This window comes from Xyrauchen texanus, chromosome 21 (assembly GCF_025860055.1).
Source record: "Xyrauchen texanus isolate HMW12.3.18 chromosome 21, RBS_HiC_50CHRs, whole genome shotgun sequence".
Classification (NCBI taxonomy): Eukaryota; Metazoa; Chordata; class Actinopteri; order Cypriniformes; family Catostomidae; genus Xyrauchen; species Xyrauchen texanus.
In genome coordinates, this window is record NC_068296.1 from 8,482,461 (window position 1) to 8,504,173 (window position 21,713).

The 21,713-nt window shown below is 36.7% G+C and overlaps 1 pseudogene; it reads left to right on the forward strand.

Moving 5' to 3' along the window:
- The first annotated feature begins 1,806 nt into the window (after positions 1-1,806).
- Positions 1,807-21,439, forward strand: LOC127661289 (trans-1,2-dihydrobenzene-1,2-diol dehydrogenase-like; annotated as a pseudogene).
- Positions 21,440-21,713: the final 274 nt, after the last annotated feature.

Consider the following 21,713-nt stretch of genomic DNA (forward strand, 5'->3'; position numbering starts at 1 on the left):
CTGTGAGCCGCCGCGGACCTACTGCTGTTCCTCTGCACTCTCCTACTCCTCTTTTCTTCTTTCCTAAAATCTTTTACTTGCTCCTCCACTTCCACAACAGCTAGATTATTGGTCACGGTGTAGGAAAAAACAAGCCAGACTTAAAGTATTTTCATAGTGGCATTTCAAGGTCTACGCCGGGAGTTAAAACAAATTTTGGCTACGTAGAGAACAATAAATATGGCAGAGCAAGTCAGATGCACGACAACAACAAGAACAACAACAACAAAATGTTAAATAATGTCATACTTCCTCAACATTAATAAAGACTCACAGTGAAGATCAGATCTCCAAATTATCAAGACTAATAACTGTATCTAATGTTTTTTTTTTGTCATTTGCTTTTAGGTTTGTCACCTTGGCTTCTGTATCTTGTTGTTCTTTTTTATTATTATTTGTTATTTATTATTATTTATTATTATTTCTGGAAGTGTACTGCACTTTGACAATCCAAAACCTCTTTAAAGTCCCTATTACATTTTTTATTTGCTTTATTTATTTATTTATTGCTCAGCATGAAATCCTTCCACCAAAAAGCTTCCTGACATCTGGCACTCGCCACAGCTGTCTCCCTGCCAAACATAGGAAAAGCTCCGGCTTTCTGCAAACGCACGATCAAGTGGAATTATGGCTGCCATCAGAGTTATGTGTGCAGGGACAGGACAGCATATAGGTCAAAGACATCAGTTAAAAGCAGGTTGAGGGCCTCTTAACCCAGTTATCTGGATTATAACATGACAAGAGTTATAGTCAGGACAAGAGGAATGGATTTTGGGTTCAGTTTGTCTCAAACTCATCACCTCTTCAGACCTGTGACCCTTAGAAATGCTCAAAACCTTCTGACACTTTTTTTTACATGTGTGAAGCTGTTTCAGTTCACCAGGAAAATCAGAAAGAACTTTATTACATTGCTGAATCAGGCAAGCAATCATGTGTTTGTTTCTTTGCAGTAATGTCATCTTTGAAATGTATAAAGTGTGATGGCAGGCTCAAGTCTGATAAGTCCTGACTTATCAGAATCCAGTACCACAAGTACAGTTTTATAAATACATAAATGTAAAAGAAAATGCAAACTAGCCAATTCATCGCTTAAAATCATTTCAGAAATGAATTACACAAGTGTTTTTTTATGTAGATTCCAAGATACAGTTGTTTCAATGCAAATCGAACCTTTTTTATCTTAACTTGAATGACTGTCGGCAGCTACACTTGTATTTAAAGACACTGTGAGTCTTGTTCACTGTCTGGAATGATTCATATATACTTTGAAGGAGTAAAGACCTTTAGTAACCCTGTGTGAAAAACATAAAAGACAAAAGAAAGAGCGAGAGAGAGAGCTGTCACGAAAGGACAAAGAGGCAGATATATGGAGGACAAAATTACTCTCTTAATTTTTCTCTTTGTATCATTTTAATGACACAAACGGTCCCTCTCTATCAGAATCTTGAACTGAAGAGAGAATCTACAATCTTCTACAATCTTTGAGAAGAAAGAAAGAAGTCATATGAAATTACAACATCTATTCAATGTTTACTTCTGTTAGTTCCAACTTCTGAACAGAAATTTAATGATGGTTAATATGATCCATACCATTGAAAACGTGCTTAACCTCCGGAGACCCAACATCCACATGTGTGGACATTACGTTTTGACGTTGCTATAGTCTATGCATAATTTTATTTCCTTTAAACCGACTGATCTCAGTACAGGATGCTCTAGGCTGTCATAAAAAGGTTCAGATTTCACAGAGTCATGTGACAAAACAACATGGCGCAGATCTCAGCTGTGTTTGTCTTTGGGAGAAACGGCAACAAAACTACATCCGGTAAGAAACCTCAATGAGTTTTTATATTAAAACCAGTTTGAGTCAAAAAAGTAAAGTCTCTAGTTTCATCCGTTTCAGCCATTTTAAAAATGCCATCGATTTAATGCGAAACGGCACGCTGTTAAACACAATGTCCACGTATGTGGACTGTAGGCTGATTTTCCTTCAAATATCCTCTATTCACTGTGCGTTATCACATTGAGAGTTAATGGATGCATCCAAAAGATGGAAAATGTTGCTTTAAAAGGCTGTATACAGGGTTTAAACTGTTCTGAGACCAGTGCAGGCAGACAGCGCACTATAGTTTAACTCGTTCTCTAATTAGGGAGCAAGGAAGCATCCTATAGTGCATTCACTTCTAACATGCGATCAAAAGTTCAGTTTCAGACTTCAGATGATGTTTGGACCACTCAGTGTGTTTGGCAGACATGGTACAATGATAATCAGTACATAGATTCAGAATTTATAATGTATCATTTTATTTTAACGTGGTTGGCAGTGATTGGATGATGCTGGTCATTACTTTGAATCTGAGTTAGTTATGCACATTTCTGGTGTATGGTCTGTAAAGTCTCAAAAACATGAATAACCAACACTCCTGGAAACATAATAAACTATTTGGTAAAATACTTTCTGTATTTTGGCATTATTTAAAATTTCACAACATCCACTGGAGGTTAATATATATTTCTGCTTCATTTAAAAGAATAGTTCATCCAAAAATGAAAATGATATCATTATTTACTCATCCTCATGTCGTTCCGTGGTGAAACACAAAAGAAAAACTTTCATACTACAAAAAAGCACTATAAAAGTATAATTAAGCAGTGATATGCCTTGTGCACTGTATTTCAGGTTTTCTGGGCACATTTGATAACTTTGTGAATATAACTTTCATTATAGTTATTGTCATTTTTGGGTAAACTACTCTTTTAAACACTATATTAACATGCTATTTTAATTAGATATTATACATTATTATTCTAAAAGTACTATTGTTATAAATAACATTTAGTGAATTTAATTTCAGTTTTATAATATTGTTTTTCAGTGGGATTACATACACATTTAGATGCTGGCCACACAAATCCAATCTTCATTACTAAAGTCAACAAAAGTCTAATCACACCAGAGCAGACAATATAGACGTATAACAAGAAATGGCTCCTAATCCAAGATGACTTTAAAGGGGTTCATTGTACTATAAAAAGTGATAGTCCAGTAAAAAAGACTATTTATCAAAACAAAGCTACAAAAACAACATGACCAGCCATTAACATGTCAACAACCCCTGTTCACGCTTTCAAAATTTGTCCAGTCCCGTCACGGGAGATAATAAGGAGGAAGTAGGATCGATGCTATCATTTCTAAACACCAGGAGATGAATTTATTCAAATTGGCACGAAACGAATGATTAAAGCGACAATATTTGACCCACAAAACATGAGAAGGAGAGGAGGTTGTGAGGAGTGAAAATTGAAGGTTAGGAAAGTACAAAGATCTGTGTGTGGTGAAGGGCTTTCCAGGGATGAACAATAATAGAGGTTGAAATATCACATCGGAGGACATATGACATCAGAGACGATGTGGCCGAGGTGATCGCACGCCCACGGCGCCTGTCTGATGGTGTGATGATGTCACACACTCTTCACCAACAGCATTCAGAGCCTTTGAAGTCACTGCAACAACAAAGACAGCTCATGTTCTCGGAGATAACAACATATATTACAACAACAAAGCACCATCTCCACAGTTTCCCCAGTTACATTTGTTCTAAAAAACGCACAATGGTATTTTATAATTTTTTGGTCATGTACCATAGTAGTATTTAAAGTACCTTGAAGTACCATGTAAATATCATGGTATATGACTATGGTAATCATTCAGTACCATAGTTTATGGGTGAATCTCACTAAACCGGTCAAGGACATGTCCTTATGTTTAGAACCATTAAGCAATTAAACACCCTTCACCAGCTAATTCTCTTTCTCATTACCTTAATGCAAAACATTACTGCAATGCAAATAAAGCAATGATTATTATTTAAATTGTGCAGATTGTGTATATAATGGTGTATTTTTTGTGTTACCTTTAAGCTGATTATATATTTTTTAATCATTGTATATAGAGTACATTTTTATATTCATAATTTATACATTTATTTTTACATTATTTATGTATTTACATTAATGAGAATGTGGTGGAGGGGCATGTACTTAATTTTTATAAAAAATAATGTCAATGCAAAACTTTGTCCTAAATATAGACTCCATATTATTTACTTTCTTTTGATTTTGGGGTGAAATATGGTGTGTTATCATGAGATTCTCCCTGATTTCTTCTTATTAGGATATAATACTTGCTGTGAACTTGCCTGAGCAGTTTGATTTGTTTGAGCTCCTCATTAACCGATTGACAGAAGATGAACTTCTGCTCTGAGAGGTGAATCTACAGTGAGAACAAGAGATGTGACGGGTAATCAGGTTTGATGTATGTATTGAAGGGTGTATGTTCAATAGCTGCGTCATTAACTGAGAGCAAATATACACACATGCAAAAACACACTTGAAGTACATGTGTTTGAGCACTTATTCTGCAAATTATGTGCCATGTATCAAATTATGACTTAATCATTTATTTTGTGTCTTGTGTTTCTTTGTTTCATGAGTTGGCATGATTAACAAGCATATTCCAATCTGGGCAAGCACCACATACATTCCTGAGTAAACATTTTAGATGGCACCAGGGAATTCTAATACAAATACCAGGTTAGGTTATAAAATACAAGTTGTATTGCTTGTTGGGTTTAATCGAGTATGCCTACTTATCGAGAGTCTTCAAGAGCTTTTCTGGAGCTGTCTCTAATGTCCATGTGTGTAACAGCTATCAGACTGATTGTGTCTGTCTCTTGTTTTTAGGATTTCTGTCTCTCACTGTGTCTTTGTTGATGTTGTGGCATCAAACAGAAGAGCTTTAGCTGCTCTATCAGCTCTCAAAGACCACTGGAGATACTGATGTCTGCCCACACTGAGAGACGGCAAACAGAGTTTCCACTGGGAAAGCCAAGCGTGAGTGAATGCATGCATATGGACACACATTATGGCTTATTCCACACATAGGGTACAAACGTACTTTTATTTCTTTCTTTTTTTTTAAGAAATAAAGGCAAAAATCCCATGTTCTTTATAGAGAGAGAGAGAGAGATATGAGATATGTGATCAATTTAGTTTTTAATTTTGTTATTAACTTATTGTCATTATCAAATAAATTATATTTAGCTGTGTTTAGTTGTATTTTGCTTGTAATTATGTTACTGATTTCCCTCCTACTAAAATAAACAACCTAGTCTCATAGAATCAACGTTACTATAACTAGTTTTACATGCTGCGTTCTATATTTCGCCACAGAAATGTACACTATAGGAACTACAGCAAATGTGTGTTTTATAAATTTTCACACAAATCACGAGATCAAAAACATATTAAGACTTTATTAACACATATTGTTCACTCTTTTTCTCACACACTGCTATCTTATGATATCGAAACACTATTAATATAACACATCATTTGAAAAAACAGTGACTAACGGATTTACTTTACATCACCGACTGATGATTTCTTACAAAGAAAAACATCCAAGCCCGGCTGAAGTTTGCAAAAACAAACATCAAGTCTCCCAAAAGCATGTGGGAAAATGTGTTGTGGTCTGATGAAACCAAGGTTGAATTTTTCGGCCATAATTCCAAAAGGTATGTTTGCCGCAAAAACAACACTGCACATCACCCAAAGAACACCATACCCACAGTGAAGCATGGTGGTGGCAGCATCATGCTTTAGGGCTGTTTTTCTTCAGCTGGAACTGAAGTCAGGGTGGTGGGAATTATGAACAGTTCCAAATACCAGACAATTTTGGCACAAAACCTTCAGGCGTCCGTTAGAAAGCTGAAGATGGAGTGGTGGTGGTGTAGTGGTCTAAGCACATAACTGGTAATCTGGTAATCAGAAGGACACTGTTTTGAACCCCACAGCCACCACCATTGTGTCCTTGAGTAAGACACTTAACTCCAGGTTGCTCCGGGGGGATTGTCCCTGTAATAAGGGCTCTGTAAGTCGCTTTGGATAAAAGCGTCTGCCAAATGCATAAATGTAAATGTAAGTTCACCTTTCAGCACGACAACGACCCAAAGCACATATCCAAATCCACAAAAGCATGGCTTCACCAGAAGAAGATTAACTTTTGGAACGGCCCAGCCAGAGCCCAGACCTGAATCCAATTGAACATCTGTGGGGTGATCTGAAGAGGCGTGCACAGGAGATGTCCTCACAATCTGACAGATTTGGAGCGCTTTTGCATAGAAGAGTGGGAAAATATTGCCACGTCAAGATGTGCCATGCTAGACTCCTACCCAAAATGAGTGCTGTAATAAAATCAAAAGGTGCTTCAACAAAGTATTAGTTTAAGGGTGTGCACACTTATGCAACAAGGTTATTGTTAGTTTTTTGGGGGGGGGGGTTTTCCTCAAAGATTTCAGTTGGTTTTTCAATTGCATTGTTCACGTTATAGGTCACATTAAAGTTGGAAAAAGTCCTGTCATGATTTATCTTTGTCTCATTCTTTTACGTCACAAAAAACTGGCATTTACAACATTAACAGGGGTGTGTAGACTTTTTGTATCCACTGTGTGTGATATATATATATATATATATATATATATATATATATATATATCAGTAACACCTACAGTATATATGTTGTGTTGTGTAGTCACAAAAATCAAGTTCTTGTAACTGGATAAAATTGAATTTTAAAATGTACTTTACTTTCAACTTTATTTGTCCCTGGAGGGCAATTGGTTTTGCAGCATGACATATATACAGAACAATGAAACTACAAAAATACAAGACAATAAAATACTTAGGGTACTACACACAAGGAGGGGGAGGTGGGGGACACAGCAGTGGTCCTAAGTTGACCTTCCCAGTCATAAAGACCTTCCCAATCATAAAGTTAATAATAAAAATTAAATGACCTTATGTAAACAGCATAGCCAAAATCTTCACAAGTAACCAAGGTTGGCCGCACATGAACAATTGTCATAGCAAACATCCTCAGCATCACTGTCACTGTTATGTGTATGTAATCAGATTAGTTACTTTTTTTTACTTCAGTACATTCAATTTGATTACAATATTAGTTGTATAATTTGTAATCAGCTCCAGATCACATTTCAGAAACAATCTATCTAACACTGTATATATAATTATGAATTTATCAATAATTACAAACCAACATTTGGTTCCAAAATAGCTAGTTTCTACTGAGTGATATCTTAATTAAGTCAAAATTTGCTAATCTGTTACACATCATGGCATACTTATTATTATTATTTATTTATTTAATTAATTAATTAATTGTATTTAATACATTTTTAAGTTTATTGATTTTAACATTTATTGCAAGAAAATTACTAAATCAAATCAAGACAGGTTTTTAACTGTATTTAGATGTCAAAATTATGATAATGTTGCAAAAGATGTACTGACCCTTTGTTGAAAAAGAGGGAATTTTTCTTAAAACCATATTTTGTAGTATATTTGTTGAAAATGGCTTATACAGACACAACTCGTGTTCATTTGTCTACACACAAATACACAACCTCAACAAATGCTCTCAAATAAAATAGCACTTTTCATTTTCATACAATCTTCATACTCATTGAGTATTGTAATGCCTATAGAAGGTAATGTAATCTTTTGACAAACAATGCCCTTCCTGTCATCATACACACACATTCACAGTTTTAGGATGAAAACAGCGCTGAGCGAGTACAGTCAGATTTATAGCGCTTTGTCTGATGATATTTGCCATATCTGCCTGCCTGCATTAAAATTAATCAAAGTCAGTGATAAAGTCTTAAGTAGAGATGAGATACTGACAAACTGAAAGGTGCACTAAGTTTTTTGTGTCTTTGGCAAATACAACAGTGGTCTTGGACTTTATACAGACACTGTATTGATGCAGCTTCACACAAAACCAAAAGTCCCTGCAACACTGTTGTATATTTACATATTTGTCTATATCTAATACTATCTAATCCATTTTACTATGTGAGAGACTTTGGTGTGTTCAGAAACGTATTTGCTGTTAGCAGCTATATTTTTAAAACATTTGTCAGAAGTACTTTTCATTTCTTGAGGTGTTAACCTGTTTTTGAGTGGAAAAAATCAATTTAATAAAGTAATATAAGGCATCTCCGTTCATAGAACACAGCATCCAAATATCTGAAAAACATTGTGTTGCTGCATGTGACCCAGTTTCAAGCAGTCCAACGTTTATTATACCACACACACATACACCCCTCGTATTCCCTGACAAACCTGTCTTCACAGTGACCTTGAGCCTTTGGCGAAGGTGTCTGGTGAAATTCAGCTTCACCGGAAAATAGTGTCTCGCCTCCTTAATACATACATACATACATACATACATTATTCGTTTACAGTTTTCTCAATCGCTTTGGCTCAGTTCTCGAATGAGAATTTTTTTATTTTTTTTTCAAAACATTAAGTTCAAATCTCTGAACAATTCATTTCTTGTTCACACCAGATTTTAATTCCCTATTCATTTAAGCGAATTGCATGTGTTTTGGCACATGTGTGCAGAAGAGTGAGTTCAACTGTCTACAATTTGCACAATAACTAAATGCACATGTCTTCCTGATCAAAACTGATGAGTTGATTCTCAGTGAAACTGTCAAACTCTTCACAACTTCTAAACATCCTTTCATTATGTGAGCCATCACGTTCAAAATTATTCATTCAGTTATCAAAATCTGTCAGATATACATGATCATTCCATACATATTTATGACATTAGATTTAGCAAACATATTTATGTCTGCTAAATCTCTGGCCAGACCAACAAGAGACAGGATGTCCACCAAGAAGTTGGGAACTTGTAGTGTTACGGACTGTGAGGAGGTAAAAATGTTTTTTTTTTTTTTTACAGAAATACTGCATATTTTTCATTGTTGCAGGTTGTTGTTGTTTTATTTTGTTTATTTGCATGGATTTCATTTTGTGGCAATTTTCTGTTCACTATATATGACTTTACATGTAAGAAATTTGTAAAAATGGACATGCAAATGTGAATTTTCTGTTTACATGCAACACATTGCTACAAAAATGAATTTACTGTATACATACAAATGTGCATTTTCTGTGTACTACAGTATTGTACAGTATTGACTTTTCCCAGTAAACTTTTACCTACTGTTGAAATCGGTATCTAAAAAGCTCAGTGTGATTCACAATAGCATTCAGCTAGACACAAATGACATTCTTGTATAGTTCAGTGAGCAGAAAGTGTCAACAAAATAGTAGAACAAAAATGAAATTTGTATATAACAAACATTTCCAGGGTTGACTCCCATGGTGATAAAACATCTAAACATTTTGACGAGTACGGCTCACACAATGACAAAAAAATTGATTTTGATGGCATTGGCCAATTTACTGTCACAATTTTTTTAAAACATGAATTAAATGTTTTGGGTGAGTTACTACATTTTGCAGACAAGCAATTGAGTTGTGATGTCCCAAACTGCACTTACAGTTTTTTAAGACATTTTAAAAAATGTGCCAAAGTGATTGAGAAAAACTGTAAATCAGAGCACAGGTGTAATTGTATGTACAGATGTAAACAGATGTAATTTGTGTAATTACAGACATCAGGAATGTAAATATAAAATAGAATATCACAAATGTCTAATATTTGCAGGTTATAAAATGTGATCCCTATAAAAACACAACCATAAGGCCACATAAGTATGGAATGGGGTGTGTTTAATGACAATCAAACTTTATTATGAGCAATAGTAATGACAGACAGACAGACAGACAGACAGACAGACAGACAGACAGACAGACAGACAGACAGACAGACAGATAGATAGATAGATAGATAGATAGATAGATAGATAGATAGATAGATAGATAGATAGATAGATAGATAGATAGATAGATAGATAGATAGATAGATAGATAGATAGAATGAATCTGCATCAGAGCACTCAAACACCTGTGCTGGTCATCCAGTGAGAAAGGAACACACACAATGACGGCACATGCAGTTTTAATCACATCAGCTCTGACACAGCGACTCCTGCTACAGTGCTTCATTCATATATTTATTTGACTGAGGAATATAATGTTTACTACTTTGAAAGATTTGACCTTTTGTTGACTTTGAGCTGAAAATCATCATGTCTGATATTCAGAGAGACACATGTTTGTTTTTCTATCATTGTAAGGACCTTCCTTTCAGTTCTATTTTTTATACTGTGCTAATATTTTCTATCACCTAACCTGACCCCTAAACCCAACCCTCACACAAACCTTTCTGCATTTTAAATAATTTTTTTAAAATACATATTATATAAATACCATGATATTAGGCCATATATGATCATTAATCATACAGTAATGTGGTATTATATCTGATACCATGCATATACCATGGTACCGCCACAGTACTTTTTCGTGAGAGTCACGATAACATCCTTCACTTTCTCTCTCTCACCAGAAAAGGTGAATTTCGGCGTGAAGCACACACACACACACACACACACACACACACACACACACACACACACACACACACACACACAAAATAGGGTTGCATTGCCATGGCGACCAGCTCCTGCCATACCAGTGCGAGATTAGGCCGCACACAGCCATTTGCATACAGATTGCCCAGCAGGTACCTTGTTGTCATGACAACAGCACCTAGCATCCCAGCATCCCTAAGATGAGTGGCTTCATTGATAATGTCCCCCCAAAAATCGCCTCACAGCGTTATCAATGACAGACACACAGTTGAGATCAATAGCGTGTCTCTGGTCAGTTAAATGTTTTAGTCATGCTATTAAAACATGTTAAAGATCGTGCTTAACCTAAAACAAGTACAATTTTGCAATAAAGTACGTTTGCCACAAAATTAATAAAACAAATAAAAAGTAAATACAGTTTGCAAATGAAGACATTACATAAACGTAGTATGTTTATAAAACTTTTTAACCCTAGAATGCATATGATACTTTACCCCGATAAAATGCATGTGTGGGTGATAACAATAGACCCAGGTAACTGTAATGCTAATTTGTATTAATAATCGCTGATATATATTTTATTTAATTCTGAAGAGTTTTACACAAATTAAAAATAGAGTAGGACTTTAGGGATGTCATACACACTGTATAATGCTCATTTATGGATTTATTTTTTTATTAATAAATGTAAATGGTCATCACACAAACCAAATCTTAAATACTTTAAATAAGAAATAAGTCAAGAACTGTAGAGCCAGAAAGAGTGCACATTTTTGAAAAGCCTTGAATCTCCCTTTTTGATCCTTATTACTATATACTGTGTGTATATAATTATATACTGTCTATACACCCTTTTTAAAAGTTCTTCTTTTTTTTATTTTTTGTTGTAAATTGGACTGCTGCAATGTTGTACTCATTCCAGCAGAATAGACCACTTCATGGATGAATGGATTATTTTGATTCACACTGTACTGTAAAAAAAAGTTATTTTATGAGTAAGTTATAAAAGTAATTTATGCCCGGCTCCACTGTCTATAAGTGAGTTTGATTCTCCATGTAGATGTTAAAGCCACAGTTGAATTGACTAAAAGTTGAATTACATTATTTATGCTGAAGTTTTATTGTAAACTGACGTCACAGCACCACCTAGTGTCTTCGAGACACACATGCTACAGACTTATTCACTGTTTACTGTCATTTCAAAACTTGAACTTTTAAAATTCTTTAACAAACAATACATATTGTGGGAATGTTAATAGTAATTAATTATTTATTAATAATGAGATCTTAATAAGTCTCACAATATTATATTCTTTTGGATTTAAAAAGGATAGTTCACCCAAAAATGAAAATTGTAATTATTTACTCCCATTTATGTCGTCCCAAACCATAGTGACTTTCTACTCTGGAACACAAAAAGTAGATGTTAGGTAGTAGGTCAGTCTCAGTTGCCATTCACTTTCATTGTATCTTTATAGCATAAAATTAAAGTAAATGGTGACAGAGGCTTTCATTCTGCTTCATATCTCATTTGATGTCCCACAAAATTAAAATTTTTGGGTGAACTATCCCTTTAAGAATGTTATAATCTCTCTACTTGTAGCATATAGAAGATAGTGTTGTTATTTTATTTTATTTTATTTTTCTCATGTGGCAGTTTTTATGGCTAGTAAAATATATAAAATCTAGGCCTGTCTCCATAAAAGTGACATGGAATGTTTTCTATTCAGCACTGCACAAACACCCTCTTTCATTAACTAAATAGATGTCCATGCTGTCTTGATCATCATTAACTGACACATTTTAAGGGTCTGATTTGTGTCGAGTCACCGTGAATCATATTGACATTGACATAGTCATGAACTTATAACAGTTTGACCTCTGACCCCTCACAGCAACATGTTTATACCCCACTACAACACTTAGCATGTACGAACAGCAGACAAACTATACCCTGGGGGTTGTTCAATCGCGATCGTCCTAATGGGAAAAGTCCTGGTTCTCCTTATGGCCAGTCCACCCCTGGTGAGTACACTGATTTAACTGAACAAAATACAACAGAATCTGAAGAATATTCGCATTGCTCTTTCAACAAATGTGGATGGTGAATGTGATTATCAAGCTCTATAAAGGACATAAAAGTTACAGAAAAGTTGTCTTTAAGGACATTTTTGATACAGTCATTTAATTATATAAAATTCTGCTATATTGCAAATCTTCTGAAGCCATTCGATAGCTATGTGTGAGGTACAGACCTAAAATGTTGTCGTTATTCACTGATAATCTTCTTCGCCCTGATGGCTTTACTTGCCACTAGCAGCATGAACATTCTTCAAAGCTTCTATAGTTTCTTCTATAGTTCTTCTGTTCACTGGAAGAAAGAAAGTCGTACAGGTTTTGCAAGTAAATTATGTCATAAATTACATTTTGGGGGAACTATCTTTTTAAATGTAGAAGTGTTTAACTGTGTGTGTGTGTGTTTCCTTACAGATGTTGTGTACATCGGTGTTCTCCACACACATATAATCTGCAGGTGGGTCTGCTGTTCCTAAACTCAAGGAAGAATGTCTTGTGTGAAAATGTTTGCCATGAATCTCAGAGAAGTCAAACATCATTGCAGCATCCCGAGGGAACATGTTCCTCATGGAGGTAAATGGGTCAACCATGTGATGCTCATTTTTTATTTTGTTCTGATTTTTTATTGGACTTAAATAAAAAATATATGTAGTTTGGAATAATCTTTTATTTAATTTCTTAAAAACAAGCAGAGAAACTATTTATTTTTAAAATATTATTGATTATAAAAACTTCTATACATCAATTTAGGTCGCGGAGCCTACCCCTGTGCAGGATGGGACTAGTGGTGGTGGGGTGGTGGAGGTTGCCGTGTTAGCACACTTAAACAGTAATGTGATAAATTGTGAGCAGGTTTAGAAAGTGATGGCAGACTCATGATTGGCTAGGATTTACTAGCTAATGGCACAGTGATGTACAGCTGTGAGTATTCCTGCTAGAACTATGCTGTGCCTACATAACAACAGAGGGGACCAACACTGACTAAGTTTGAAGGTCATTAAGTTTATTGACATCAAATACATTTTTTATGTCAAAAAATAAAACAATTAATTTCGGTCAAATGGAATCACCCTAGAAATCTTATTTTTTTCAATATGGACACAAAGGCTTAATTCAGAATCGCATACTACCATTCTACTCGTATATGTCTATGGCAGAAATAGTAAGAGTAGTATGATAGTAGGCCATTCCGAACTCATCTGAAGATTAAATTTCTATGAACTTGACATGTGTTTAAAACTAGTTTTTAGCATACTCTACACATAATTTACACATAAGCTACACATAAGTATTTTCCAAGGAATTGATTTAGCCTAAATAGATGCACAACCTACATCATTTTACTTGTACAATACACTCAAATGACAAGTCATAGCATACCATTGATGTGTCGTACTTGCTATAGTTTACTTCCATGTTGTTTCTTCTTCAAATAGCAATGCCAAATGTAAATAAAGTCAACTTGAGTAAAGACCTTGAAGTAAGAAATAGCAAATATAATATGTGTACACACATACGGAATAATACAAATGTTCCATTGTTGCTCAGAGAATGACCCTATACACTTTTTTTTTTTTTTTTTTTTGTTGTAATTTTGGCATTTTATTCTTTGTGTTACGCTATTTATAAAAGAGAGATTTAGGAATACACTTTTTTTTTAAATGGATGAAATTTTTAAATGGATAAAAAATTTTCCAAAGCGACTTCCAAAAGAGGAAAGCATAAGCGAATCATCTTAAGGAGACAGTGGTACGAAAAGTGCCATATTACAAAGATCCACTATCATCAGAATAGTATACAAAACAGATTTAAGTGCAACAAGAATTGTAAATATTTTTTTTTTTTAGTGACTGGTTAAGTGCTTTTGGAAAAGATGTGTTTTTAGCTGTTTTTTGAAGATAGAGAGCGAGTCAGCTTCACGGATTGAGTTGGGAAGGTCATTCCACCACCGTGGTATGATGAAACTGAAAGTCCGGGAAAGTGTTTTGGTGCCTCTTTGTTTTGGTACAATGTTCCTTAGCCGACCGCAGGCTTCTGGTGGGAACGTAGCTCTGCATAAATGTTTTTAGGTATGCTAATTTGAATTTTACATAGTCTTGAATTTAGTACGTGTATGAACCGGCAGCCAGTGGAGACAAAGAGTGGTGTAACATGTGCTCTCTTAGGTTCATTAAAGACCAGACGTGCTGCTGCATTCTGGATCATTTGGAGAGGTCTAATAGCACATGCAGGAAGGCCTGCAATGAGAGCGTTACAGTAGTCCAGTCTAGTTATGACAAGGGACTGAACGAGCAGTTGTGTGGCATGTACAGAGAGGAACGGTCTTATCTTCCTGATATTGTAGAGTGTAAATCTACATGATCTTGCAGTCTTTGAAATGTGGTCTGTGAAATTTAGCTCGTCATCAATGGTTACCCCTAGATTTCTGACCGTTTTGGAAGGTGAAACTGTAGTTGGACCCAGCTGCACGGTGATGTTGTGTTCAACAGCAGGGTTGGCTGGAAAGACAAGGAGTTCTGTCTTGGCTGGGTTGAGTTGAAGGTGGTGTTCCTTCATCCAGGCCGAGATGTCTGCCAGACAGGCAGCGATTTGAGCGGTCACTGTGGTGTCGTTGGGCTGGAAAGCCAAGTAGAGTTACGTGTCATCAGCATAGCAGTGGTAAGAGCAACCATGTGACTGGATGATGGGTCAGAGTGATGTTGTGTATATGGACAAGAGAATTGGCCCAAACACTGATCCCTGAGGTACCCCAGTAAGTAACTTGTGTGGCTTGGATACTTCCCCTCTCCAAGCTACCTCAAAGGACCTTTCTGAGAGATAAGAGTTTAACCAGTCACCCAGTTTAGAGTGGGTGGAGAGTAGGATCTGATGGTTGACTGTGTCAAAAGCAGCACAAAGGTCCAGCAGAATCAGAACGGATGATATGGATTCAGCTTTTGCCCATCTCAGGGACTCAGTGACAGACAGCAGGGCAGTCTCAGTGGAGTGTCCACTTTTGAAGCCTGTCTGATCGTCATCCAACAACTTGTTCTGTGAGAGATTGAAAACTGCCCTTTCAAGTGTTTTTGCCATGAATGGGATGAGAGAGACTGGTCTGTAGTGTTCTATCTGTGTGGGGTTAAGTGCAGGTTTTTTCAGCAGTGGGGTTACTCAAGCCTGCTTAAATGTAGTGGGAAAAGTGCCTGCAAGAAGGGATGTGTTAATTATGTGTGTAAGTGCCGGTAGGATGGACGGAGAGATGGCCTGGAGAAGGTGTGATGAAATGGGGTCAAGGGAACAGGTTGTGAGGTGGTTGGAGAGGAGGAGTTTAGAGATCTCAGTGTCAGTTAAAGGAGAGAACATAGAGAAAGAAGAGTTGCATACAGGAGCCAGGTGTTTGACAGGGTGTGGTGCAGTGAATGTATTGCTGATGGCTGTAACCTTATTAGTAAAAAATGTGGCGAAGACATCTGCTGTCAGTGATGTGTCAGGTGGTGGAGGGGGAGGGCAGAGAAGTGTATAGTATATACAATATAGTTGTATATACTACTGTCTGAAACGATTGTCATTGCAAACTGTTTCACATACACATTAAAAAAAAATAGAAGGTAGTACATAGTAAATGCTAGCAATATACAGTACGCTACATGAATATATCGAACTTGAATAAAATTAAATGGAATTGAATGAATGGGCTGATTGTGAATTAAAACTTTGGACTTTGTCGCCATCTAGTGACAGTTACAGTAAAACGCACGTTGTGAGTGGAGAGACGCCATCATAGTGATCTGCAGTGTTGGGAAAATCAGTCACGAATGTACGGTGGCTCTGAAGACCCCTCCCTCCTGAACATCACCAGCTAAATAGCTCTAAATATACTGGCTTAACTGACATGCAACTCTCATAAGAACTAACAAGAAGCAAACTTCAGAAGTAGTCTGACATTCTTCAAGGCAAGACAAGACAGACATAGATTCATAAATCTAAGCTGTTGTTTTATAGCAGCACCTTCTTAATCTGAAATGTATATGAAAAAACATCATCCACATTCTGCATGTAAATGCACCTGTAGATTTACTGTAGGCTTTAAATGCAGGGAAATGCTAAAGAATAGAGGATCAGCATGCACATTTTCATAGCGAGAATAATTATATTTGCCATTTAAACCACCAACAAACAAATGACATTAGTTGCAAAGGTTTAAAAAAAAAAATAATGATGCATTTAACCGACATTATGTGCATGTATTGATTTGCTCAATAGGTAGGTAAACAAACTGCACTTTGTTCAGTGGATAAACAGCGACAACGCATGTGATATGGTCAACGTCAGTACTGCAATGGAAACAATACTACTACTCTTGAAATAAAATGTTAATGATGCATGTGTAAACTCAGCAAAAGAAAAAGAAATAAAAAAAGAAAAGAAAAAGAAAGGTCACTTTTTTAGGACACTGTATTTTAAAGATAATTTTGTTAAAATCCAAATAACTACAGATCTTTATTGTAAAGGGCTTAAACAATTGTGTCCATGCTTGTTTAATGAACCATAAACAATTAATGAACAAGCACCTGTGGAACAGTCGTTAAGACACTAACAGCTTACAGACGGTTGGCAATTAAGGTCAAAGTTATAAAAACTTAGGACACTAAAGAAACCTTTCTACTGTCTGAAAAACAACAAAAGAAAGATGCCAAGGGTCCTGCTCATCTGCGTGAACGTGTCTTAAGCATGCTCCATGGAGGCATGAGGACTGCAGATGTGGCCAGGGCAATAAATTGCAATGTCCGTACTGTGAGATGCCAAGACAGTGCTACAGGGAGACAGGAAGAACAGCTGATCATCCTCACAGTGGCAGACACGTGTAACAACACCTGCACAGGATTGGTACATCCAAATATCACACCTGCGGGACAGGTACAGGATGGCAACAACAACTGTCTGAGTTACACCAGGAATGCAGAATTTCTGCAATAGGCTGAGTGATGCTGGACTGAGGGCTTGTAGACCTGTTGTAAAGCAGATACTTACCAGACATCACCGGCAACAATGTCGCCTATGGGCACAAACCCACCTTCGCTGGACCAGACAGGACTAGCAGAAAGTGCTCTTCACTGACGAGTCATGGTTTTGTCTCATCAGGGGTGACGTCTGACTCGTGTTTATCGACGAAGGAATGAGTGTTACACCGAGGCCTGTACTCTGGAGCGGGATCGATTTGGAGGTGGAGGGTCCGTCATGGTCTGGGGCGGTGTGTCACAGCATAATCGGAGCTTGATGTCATTGCAGGCAATCTCAACGCTGTGCGTAACAGGGAAGACATCCTCCTCCCTCATGTGGTACCTTTCCTGCAGCCTCATCCCGACATGATCTTACAACATGACAATGCCACCAGCCATACTGCTCATTCTGTGCTGCAAGACAGGAATGTCAGTGTTCTGCCATGGCCAGTGAAGAGCCCTGATCTTAATACCATTGAGCATGACTGGGACCTGTTGGATCTGAGGGTGAGGGTTAGGGCCATTTCCCCCCAGAAATGTCCAGGAACTTCCAAGTGCCTTGGTGGAAGAGTGGGGTAACAACTTACAGCAAGAACTGACAAATCTGGTGCTGTCCATGAGGAGGAGATGCACTGTAGTACTTAATGCAGCCAGTGGCCACACCAGATACTTTTGATTTTCCGTATGGTGTCTAAAGTTTGATTTTGAGACAATTTGATCAAATTTTTATATATTTTTTAAATGTTGCAAATTTTTGTATGTATGTAAAATACATATTTATAATTTTCAATTTTGTTCAAAGGCAGTAAATCATTATTTTTTTTGTGCCTAATAAGTGAAAGGATATTATTTGGGGTAAAAAAAAGCCCCACTGTTGTAGGGGTATGAAGGCCCCCATAAAACACACTGTTTTTCTTAAGTGGGGGAAATAGATTTATTCTGAAAAATTGGTGGTGGCGTAGTGGGCTAAAGCACATAACTGGTAATCAGAAGGTTGTTGGTTCGAGCCCCACAGCCACCACCATTGTGTCCTTGAGCAAGGCACTTAACTCCAGAGGGATTGTCCCTGTAATAAGTGCACTGTAAGTCACTTTTGATAAAAGCATCTGCCAACTGCATAAATGTAAAAGATGAAAGATAATGACTAAAGCCACTGCCTGTCTTGGGATTTATAGAGTAAAATAGTATATTGCTAGGGTGTTGTTCAGGATGTTTACTAGGCGGTTGCTGTTTGAAAAGTCTCCATGGTACTGTGGTTTGATAAATCTGTCCTATCTTATAGAGCTGCAATGGATTTGCACCTGAAGCACAGATACAATGTAAAAACCATCTGATTTATAACGATTACATTTACACGTTTACAAATGTATCCTTCAAGGCTTTTCTTTTTTATTATCGGTCAATAATTATAATGTTATCAAAAACCCAACATGCATGATTGTGAGTTGATTGTTTGTTCCTATCCTCTGCAAGCTGTTTGGACACGCATCACGCATGGCTGCTGTCCCAGAACGAGGTCGGGGAGGTGAAGATTGTGCGTGCTGAATACGGCATACCTATTGAGCATGTAGCATGCTCAGTAGAGAAGAAGCTAGGAGGAGGTGCTCCGCTTTATGCTTTTTACATAAAAATATTAAATAATTTATATATTATTATTTTTAAAAGCTATCTTAAAGGAATTCTTCATCCAAAATTGAAAATTCTCATTATTTTCCAGATGTGAATGACTTTCTTCTACTGAACACAAACAAAGATATGTAGAAGAATATTTCAACTCTGTAGGTCCATATAATGAAAGTGGAATGGTGACCAAAACATTCAAGCTCCAAAAAGCATATAAAGGCAGCATAAAAGTAATCCATCAGACTCCAGTGGTATAATCAGTGTCTTTAGAAAGTTAGTTTTGAGTGAGAAGAGACCAAAATGTAACAAATATTTCACTGTTCATCTTGTCATTGTAGTCTCTAGGCACGATCATGATTTCAAGCTCGATTACACTTCCTTGTGCTTGATGCTTGTACGGAGCACTTGATGGCAACTGGGAAGAGTAATTGTGATTGAAATGATGATCGCCAATGAGAATGTAGATGTCAAAATGTATAGTGAAAAAGGAGTTATATTTTGGTCTATTCTCCCTGTAAACTGACTGAATCACTTCAGAAGACATGGATTAAACCACTGAAGTCATGTGGATTACTTTTCTGCTGCTTTTATTCACTTTTTGAAGCTTCAAAGATTTGGTCACCATTCACTAGCATTGTATGGACCTATAGAGCTGTGATATTCTTCTAAAAATCTTTGTTGTGTTCTGTTGAAGAAAGTCAGTCGTACACATTTGGGATGGTACGAGGGTGAGAGAATTTCCATTTTTGGGTGAAATTAACACTATAAACCGAAGTCTTAATTTTCCTTTGAGAGAGGGTTTTCTTATTCTGAAATATTTGCAGGAGTAGATGAAGGAATGATCGGCACGTAGAAGTTCTCTGGACACCGAATGGCCAGGCATACCTGCATCATCGCCGCAGAGCTTCCAATTGAAGCCATAATCATCTGTATGAAAGGCAGCATCAAGGTCTGTTTACAATAGACTAATATCTTTACATGAGTTGTGTTGTCTACTGCTGTTATGTTTATTTAAATGTTCCACTAGGGCCAAGGCATTTGAGAAATCCAGTCAAACCATCATGGGTCATGAGTTTAAGCAAAAAATACACATTCATTCCTGCCAATTGAATTCTGAATGCATGTTATATAAATATTTGATAATACATTACTGTAGTTGCTGTCATATTCTGACTTATACAGCTGTTAAATGTCTGTTCAACAACTACAGATATTGTTTATAATCACAAGCTTTATGAGTTTAATATTTATTACATTAGATTTATTTGCCCAACGTTTATACAAAGTGACATACCAAAGTGCATCATTATGTGCGGCTTCTGGGAATCAAACCCAGTGTTGCTGTTTTCTCATTTACTCACCCTCATGCCATCCCAGATGTGTGTATCTCTACCAGTTAAGCTAGAGGAACAAATTTGTGCTGTTTAGCTGGTACATGGTTCACTTTGAATCTTGAGCCGTGGCAAATGCTCAAGTGAATCGGTTTTATTTTGTTGTCATTGTTTATTATATTCCAGCTCATATGTGGTGCCCGACGTCTTTGATCATCAGTGGTGTGGAGACTCAGTACCCTGTTCCTGAACCCTACCTGCCTTTGAACTTCAACAGCATAGGCATGTGGTACAAGGCAGAGGAGGTCAGGCAGTGCTTACTTAAAGGTACAAAACATTCTGCAAAAAACAGCCTTGAATCAAACCTTTCACTTACTGTGATACAATACCATGTGTGCTTGACTACGAATCATGTCCTTTCACAAGAAAATCAGATGTCTAGAACAGATTTAATGTCATTGTTAACATGAAAATTCAACTTGGTAGCATTATTGTTTAGAAGCTAAGAGGTTGCTACAATGAAGGCTCTTGAGGAAGAACTAATCACTAGAATTGCCAAAGTTTACCAGGTTCATTATAACAAAAGTTTAAAAATATTGTGTTTTGAGGCACTCAATGGATGTAAACTAGATATTCATAACTGTATATTCTGCTTTCGGAGTTACTGTATGTCTGAGAAACAACTGTGGGACAATGGTGACTAAAGCTTTTCAATGAAAGTGTCACAAGATGGCACATTAAAGCAGTAGATACTGGTATTAAGATCTGGTTTCTCCTGTGACCTTCAGCTCACATAATGAACCGATCTGTACTCCATATGGTGCTGTTTATCATGTTATCTGTTGCAGGTTTTAAGGAGAGCTTACGCACGTGTCACGCAGATTCTGCTCTGCTGGCAGAGATCATGGATGAATGCAGAAGGCAGGTGGGTGTGATCTACAGCCAGGATGGCCAATGAGCTTTCACACCCTTAGCTGCTCACACATTTTCAGAATCACTTTTTAAAAACATGACAGACTGCTTTGACCTTAAATTGCATAGTGATACAAAGGTGGCAATAAGGGTGTTACTCTGAAAAAGGTTGGCAAAGGTGTCGTCTGGAATATAAAACACTTCTAGAACATGGATTAACTGGACCAAACTGAGTTTTTTTTTCTCTGACTTTGAAATAAAGCTTGATTTAAAATAAAATGTTTGCTATTAGGTTGGCACCATGTCCATTAATGTTTTTA